The 8,364-nt window shown below is 33.3% G+C and overlaps 1 long non-coding RNA gene across 1 annotated transcript; it reads left to right on the top strand.

Annotated features, from left to right (window-relative positions):
* The first annotated feature begins 357 nt into the window (after nucleotides 1-357).
* On the top strand, nucleotides 358-4,961 carry LOC146993886 (uncharacterized). Its single transcript, XR_015043821.1, has 2 exons — nucleotides 358-1,114; nucleotides 4,005-4,961. It is a non-coding gene; the product is annotated as an uncharacterized LOC146993886 (long non-coding RNA).
* Nucleotides 4,962-8,364: the final 3,403 nt, after the last annotated feature.

The raw sequence follows: 8,364 nt of genomic DNA, 5'->3' as shown, positions 1-8,364 counted from the left end.
TGAATCTTTGTGGAAAACGGTAATAGCCAGATTTGAAAATAAACGGTTAATAATTAAAAGTCACGTTACCGAATTATTATCCATATCTAAAATACATCGCGAATCGCCAAAAAAATTGAGACTTTTAATTGACAGAGTGCGCAAGCATCTTCTCGCACTAAAATAAATTAATAGAATTAGATCCTAACCAGTTAATATAATGTTAATCAACTGAATGCTAGAAAATTTAGATAAAGAGTCAAGACATCAGTTTTAGTTTATTATTATAAGTTATTTTTTTCATATATGTAAGTAACCGCGCTTAAAACCCTGGAAAACATATTGTTATCTGCTTTTGATGTAGAGTCAGTACAATATTTGGTTTTGGTTAATTTTGAATGTGGCAAAGCACGGAAGGGCTATATGCCTAAAGGAAGGGATTCCTTCGTAGGAGACGTTCTATGAGAAAGTGCCTTGTATACACTTATATATGGGGAAAACCGCGAAGACGCCCATGCACTAGCCCATTCGGATTTAACCTAGACCGAACTACCACTTTTGAAAAACTCTGCGGATCAGTTAGATGTAGTTTGAGTACAATCAGTTGATTTCTTTAAAATCTGGAGGAACATTTTTGATGCATACTTATAAATAGCCGAGAAATAGAAAGACGAATGTTTTCGATGCGGTTGAGAAATCAACTAATTTGCAACAAGAGGCAAGAGTGCCATCCTTCTCCGTTAGTAACTTAAGCTTAGCCTTGAATCTATCTACCTAACTGAGGGAACACGCTAACAACATCAGAGTGGGTTCGAAATTGTAAGCCACTGATGACACTTTGATGCTAGCGTCTTTCTCTTAAAATGGTTTGATACTAGCCTCTTTTTCTTCGTAATTCAAGAGTCCGGCCATATATGCCATTATTAACTGAAGCCAATCCCCCATGCTTTCATAGATTTGTATGCCTTTTGCCTAAAATACCTCTGTTTTACACTCCTTATTCCTCCGTTCTCCCTGCAGAAAATTCCACCTGCCAGAGAGGTCGTCATCATGTGTCTTCAGCGGGACTGTTTAATCTTTTTACGTAAAATGAAATAGAAAAATCCTCACAGACTGAAATTCAAAAAAGGAAATGGTAAGTGGTTTGCCGTATTCTAAATGATGTGTCTTCGTTGTTCAAACTCATGTCATCGGCGGTCATCTGTTAAAGTCGTCGAAAGGTAAAATGGTGTCGATTCGGACTTAAACGAAATGTAAAAAACATGATATTTAAACTTGGTAATGCGATACTGAAAAAGAGATCGATTACTTTCCATAAAGTACAAATGGAATCTGAGATCTTTACTATTTCTTACTTTTTCTTCAAGTTATTTTCCGCGAAGCTTCGGAGCTCTAAAAATCAAAAGAAAATTTCAAAAAGGATATTATAAAGCATTCACACTAGTTTATTAGTTTTTGTTAAATGAGAAACTATAAAGATACATTTAGTTACAGATTACGTTTTAAACTTAACACGAAGTCATCACGTGTAACAAAGAATGTCGTGCAATGCTTCGCAAACGTAAACAGTTTTCTTATCGAATATTAATTGGATTTAGACAATAATCTTTCTCAACTGAAGGAAAATATAAAAGAATGGTGCTACTTTGGTAGACGGTTGCACGGATTTTGGCGATTTTTTGGAGATTTTCCTTTGGCGAGTAATACAACTTATGGTAAACCCATTGCTGGATAAGTTATTTATGGTAACCGATACTTTGTTGTCATTTTATTTAAAAAAATAATGCGTTTTATTGTGCATAAATTCCGTGTTTAAAATATTATTTATGGCTTTTAAATATTAAAAATCAATTTAATTTTGCATTTTTATTTTAAATACAAATTTTATTGTTTATCATATTTTATGAAATTTTATGTTGTGGATGATGTAATCAATGACGTCGCCTTACTTTAAAAGTAATTCGTTTTAATATGTATAAATTTAATCTAATGTTTTAAACATTATTTATGGCTCTTAAATATAAAAATACAATTAAATTTTGCATTTTTTTAAAAAATGATTTTATTATGTATGAATTTTTAAATAATTTTAATTCTAGCCGTGATGTAATAAGCTCTCTGATTGGTTATAGAATATTTGTGCATTAACGAGCTGTAATCAGCTCCCTGATTGGTTACTGACAATTTATGCATTTCCGCGCCGTTTTAAAATTTAATTTATATCTTCGAATTCCTTCAAAGATGTTATCTAAATTATGATTCTGATTTTTTATTGTGCTACTTATCAATAAGCAACAGGTTAAACACTCAAAAAAATGTAAGTACATATTTTTCTTTTATTTTATAATTGTATACTTCAATTTTTGTTAAAAAATTTAATACACTATTTTCAGAAATTGCTGAGATAATTATTGTCCATATGTTTTAATGTTAATTATATTCTATATAACGTATTTTAAAGTATTTGAATTTAATAATATTCTAATTCTTTTAAATGTTGGTATGATGGTTTTGAATTCGATATTCAATTTCAGTAATATTTTATCTAATTAAACGTTGGCTCAATGTTTTTATAGTGGTGTTTTTATTCTCTTCTTTGCTATATGAAAGTAATAATAACCTTACTTTAGTATTTTATACTTATAGTAAATGTATTTATTTACACTTGCCTGCCATCTTAAAAAATGACATTTTCAACAAAAAATTAATCCATTACTTTTAACGATATTTATTTATTTATTTTTTAAGTTTCGAATACTTTACTATGCGTAAAAACAGCGTTTTTCAAGATGGCTGACGTTTGTAAAAATCGCGCCAACAATTCGGCCAACGTAAATCGCCAAAAATCCGTGCAACCGTCTACCAAAGTAGCACCAAAAGAATACTTCTGATGAGGAAAAAAAAAATAAATATGTCTGAATGAAAAAATTTGATTAAGACACCATATGACTTCCTGGCGCGGAATATTAATTTATACGCATTTTTGCTGCATTTCTTTTAAACTTATATCTTTGAATTTCATTAGAGATAGACTTCTCATTGAATTAGTTCAGTTCTCACTTCACGATGAGGCAAAATTTCATAAAACCTTAAAATATCTTGATTAAACATTGAAAAATGTATATAAAAAAATAAAACACCAAATACAATTAAAAACCACTAAAAGAAACAGTCTCTACAATTGAAGTGACACTTTTTACGCAAAAACAAACTATTCGGCCAACAGGCGGCAAGAAAGCAGGTTATTCGATGCATAAAAGTTTCGCTTTGGCCCCACTCCGCAAAAGGACACTGAATGTGCAGAAATATTTAACTAACTATTCTACTAAGTTTCAGTTTTAACCAAAAATGGCTGTTATGGTTAAAAAATAAGCTTAGCAGCACTTAAACCAATTTTAAATTTTTGATAATTAAACAAATATTGCACGTAGATTAACTAAACTCCTTACGTACACATGTTACGCAAAAACATCGTTAAATTGCATTTGATAGCTGTCAAAATCTATATTTTGGCTGAAATATTGTAACGGGAATTTTTCGTGATTACAATAGTTCCTTTATTTCGTAAAAAGAAGGAAAAATCTCTTAGAGGACTATAATAAATTATAAATTTTCCATTCATGCAGGATACACAGAAATTTTTCGCACAGCTATTGTAAACATTTTAATGACATTTGGAACAGCGTATTTAAATGAAAAATCTTTCTCAACGTATGTTTCAGCTAAAGGAAAATATGAAAACCAATTAAACGCAGAAAAGGAAATGCCATTACACATAATCAACAGATCTAGACAGCTAGACCTCAAAAGTTCGTGCAAAAAAAAAAAAAAAAAAAAAGGGAAGCACACCCCAGTCACTAAATAGACAAGTGTAGTTGTTAACTGTAGTACAGGTTAATGATAATAATGACTAAATTACGTTAGTTTTATGTTAAAATGTTTAAATTAAAAATATTTTTTTACGTAAAGTAAATATAACATATTGATCTACTTTAAATACTGATTTATGGTATATTTTTCTAAAGGTGGGATGGATTTCACCGAAAAACCCTTACAGTTCTTAGTGTTCCTTGAGTCGACAAAGTTTGAAGACCGTTTCTCCACATCTTTTCTCATCTGAGTTCACCATTTTTCATTTTTGGCTTGATTCTTTGCTCTGTCGAAGACCTTTGGACCAAATCTCTTTGGATCAGTGCCTAAAGAATTACGAATCACCCATCATGTCGCACAACCCCTTCAAAGTTACGAACGTCCAGCATGTGTATACTCCTACAAAGTACTATAAAAAGGAATATTTTTATAGGATTTGAGAATCTTCAATAATGTTCTGCAAATATACGATGAAAAGAGTCTGTTACTCTCCGTTGGGACGCCATACTTGTAAAGAGTTATCTTTGCAAATGCTGTATCTTTTGAAGTTTGCAAACTAATATACCCCTCTTTCTCAGCTTTCTGGACGGGAGAAACTTAAAAGAAATTGGCTGACTTAGAATCGGTCAGTTTACTGGCAAACCGCTTTAAATATTGATACGAATTTGGTATTTAAAAAGCTAATGTTAGTTCAATTATAAATTAAATGGTTTCATTTCCCGCGCAGTGCAGCGCGTGACGAATATTAAAAGAAGAAAGCTAAGCCGGAAAATTAAAAATACAAGAGCACGTGCATTTAACATTAAATAAATAATTGTCTTTTTGATTTCGAGAAAGTACCAGAAAATTCTCGCACGCGCTTTTAAAATCTTATAAAAGGAGGAAAACCTCTCAGTGTGTAGTAATTACTTAGTTTGTTGTTTGTTTAGAAAACTGCTCTTGTTGACTGTAGCGAATTCGCGGATTAGCTTTCTTTAGCTGTTTTGAATTACGTTATATTGGACATTTGAGTAATTAAAAGATAACTACTGTGAGATATTGTAATACTGCATGATAATTTGAGGAAATTTAAGCATTTTTGTTGAAATAATAATAAATTTTTGTTCATTTTTCATCGAACTTGTGCATTCATTTCGTAACGAACCCGTACGCACGCAACAATATTATAACTTCACTAGCAACAGCTCAGATAATTTTGCTGCACATGCTTGTGTAGTGAAATGTAATGTGCCTAAATTGAAATATTATATTAAAAATTGCTAAATATTCTGTGATAAAAAGAAATATTTTAAACTCTTTTTTTTTTTTTTTTTTTTTTTTTTTTGCAATAAAATGACTGAATTTATAAGGCATTTTCTCCTTCCTTTCTGAGTGCCTTCGTGGTGTAACGTTAGCACAAACGACGCGTATTCGAGAGGTCCAGGTACCTACCGGAGACGCCATTGCTCATTTTTCAAGTTTCCAGCATCAAAATAAAATAATGATTCTACAGTGGCACCCGAACTAAAAGGTTGTGGGTGATGATTCTTCACCTACGTTTTTGCTTGCCTTCGTTGTGTAACGTTAGCAAACTAGGCGCGTATTCGAGATGTCCAGATCCTAGTCCCGGCGAGGACATTATTAATTTTTCATCTCTCTAGCTAATGACTATACAGTTTAACTGAATTTAGTATTCCACACCCTTCTTAATTTGCTGATTTAGTTCGACATTTTCTGCTAGCTTTCTGCTTGAAACTACACTCATGTCCATAAATTAAGGATAATGCAAAATCAGGCAAAGGAAGAGTTAGAAGCAAAACAAATTTGACTTATTTGTAAATCTTATTTATTAAACAAAAGCTAAAGAGCAAAATAAGATGCTGTATGTTTGATATTATTAAAAAAAATTAGAAATTTCTTCTCCCTGGAGCAAATTGCAAAAAAAAACCATTTACAAAAAAAAAAAAAAAAAATGTTACGTGGTTGGTATGATTGTTAATACACTGCATGTCTTCCAGACGATGCAATACAGTCCGTACAACGCCTAGGCTTGCTGAGTATCAAATTATAGATCTGATCTTGGAGGATATTACACCACTCAAAAGTCAATGCTCTCCGAAGTTCCGGTAGACATGTAGGAGGAGGTGTTGGCGGGCTGCAACTCGTCGGACAAGCATGTCCCACACGTGCTCTACTGGATTCAAGTTCGGTGAGAATACTGGCCAGTCCATACGGTGATATTTTCCGATTGAAGGCATTCGCTTACGATGTTTGCACGGTGAGGACGGCATTGTCATCCATAAACACCAATTGTGCGCTCATGGCGCCCCGAAACAAACTTACATGTTGTTCCTGAATGACGTCCCGATAGATTTGGCTTGTTATGGTTCCAATTTGAACATGCAGGTGAGTTCTGGAGCCCAGAATAATTCCACCCCAAACGAGCACTCCTGCACAACCGTAACGGTGTCGTTCAATGATGTTTCCTTGGTGGTAACAGGTACCTGGAGCTCTCCATATGAACGTCCGGCGAGAATCAGACTGCAAGCTAAACCTGGACTCGTCGGAAATCATCACACAAGCCCACTGTTGCGGTGTCCACAATGCATGCTCTCTATTCCAGGCTAACCGCAGGCGACAGTGAGTTGCAGTAAGTGGAACGCATCTGACAGGTCTACGAGCTTATAGACCAATCTGCCCTAAGCGTCTGTACACGGTCTGCCTTGAAATTGTCGTACCAGTGGCTGAAGAGTGCTGACGAGACAGGTCTGATGCTGTGCTCCGCCTCTTTCTTTTGGCAGTAACTGCTAAATACCGGTCCTCATTCGGCGTTGTAACTCTGGGGCGACTTGCTATAACGTCTACTCACATTACCGTCATCTTGGAATCGTTGCCAAGAGGAGATGACTGGAGATGACACTCTGGGGAATTTCAAGTTCCTCCGATACTTCCAGTTGGGTACGCCTGCATTCCAGACGGCCGACACCACGTAACAAATCTTCCAAATGCGTCCTTTGTGTCATAACTATTCCGTTATTGCACTGAAATGCTTATAAAGCGCCTGCAAACAATTTTACTTATTTATTTGAAGAATTTTATAAATTTTATTAATTTTATTAAAAGAACAATTTTATTGATTTTACTTATATATTACTCTCTTACGCTCTCGTCATTGTGACGTACCATCGGTGTCATCTGGTTACTTCCTGAAATTTGCATATGATTCTTGAAGATGTGTGTAGTGATTTTACAGGTGATATATTTATTTTAGAGTTCGCTTTCCGCGTGACTCCGAATTACCCTTAATTTATGAACATGAGTGTAATTCATTTCGTATATTGTCATTCACATTGCTGTTTGATAACAAACAACTTCGACTGTATGCAAAACAGTTCCGGTTGTTCCAACACATTTTTAATAGGTAACTGTGGTTCAGTCAGTATTTATGGGCGTTACTAGCACATAATTTCTGGTGAAAACAAAAAGATTGCACGTACGCATTCTAAGCTCAGTTTCAAGGTGATATCATATTCTTATCCCTCCCATTATGTAAAAGAGCCGGTGTTCCTAAAACAGCTATACAGTGCGCTTCTATGTAACACATTATATATTAATTATCGAGTTAGAAAGTTAATTTGCAAACAAGATTCGATGTGTGCAAATAATGCTATAAATTAATAATATTAGTGTAACTATTAAGAATCAGTAACGCTATAAATTAATAATTTTACTATAACTATTAAAAATCAATAACCCTTATCCATTTTGGATAATTACTACATTACAAATTTTAACACTCCGTCGGTCGCATCTCGAAACTTCCGGCATTTGGCTCGCTGTATCTGTCAGATACATCTCCATTTCACGAGTTTTCTGGTGATCTGTATTACTTTAAATCTTCTATTTTTATTCTTTTTAGGTACAGTCTTTTACAAATAGACCTTTCTTTCTATTCTTTTATTTTTTTTTCTTTTTTAATATTTTTATTTATTATTTAGAATCATTATTACACAGGTTAAGATGCCGTTAAAAAACAAACACAATGAAACATGTTAATACAGTTGAAAAAATATTTCAAAATATGGCAGTTGTTCACAAATAAATAATATGACATAAAAATACATAATATAAAATGACAAAATAAGTTATGTTTAATTCGATTCTAAATTTAAGTTTGATTTTCATTTGAACATATCTGACACATCATTACTGCATGTTCCAAACAAAACTATTAAGCGCATTTTATGCAGGAATATTGGGTCAATGTACTTTTCTTATTTGTTTGACATGTAGAGCACCTTTTCCGTTTATTAGGGAATCTTTGCTTTTTTTCTTTGTTCAGCATTTGGTCTGTAGGTTTGAAGTTTCATTTGCAAATCCTTCGATAAATTGGGTTTAGTAATGCGCCTAACAACTTCTTCATTGAGTAATTCCTTTACCAGTATTTTCAAATACACTCTCCTGTTCTGAACAGTATTCTGATTTCCCAAAAATACAACTAGTCCGTTTATAGCTGAAATATTTAGCATCGAATAA

This window comes from Stegodyphus dumicola, chromosome 11, assembly GCF_044657685.1.
Source record: "Stegodyphus dumicola isolate Sdum_Otavi_A_Nest chromosome 11, ASM4465768v1".
In the NCBI taxonomy this organism is placed as follows: Eukaryota; Metazoa; Arthropoda; class Arachnida; order Araneae; family Eresidae; genus Stegodyphus; species Stegodyphus dumicola.
Note: the sequence above shows the minus strand (reverse complement) of the source record. Positions and strands in the feature narration are given on the sequence as shown.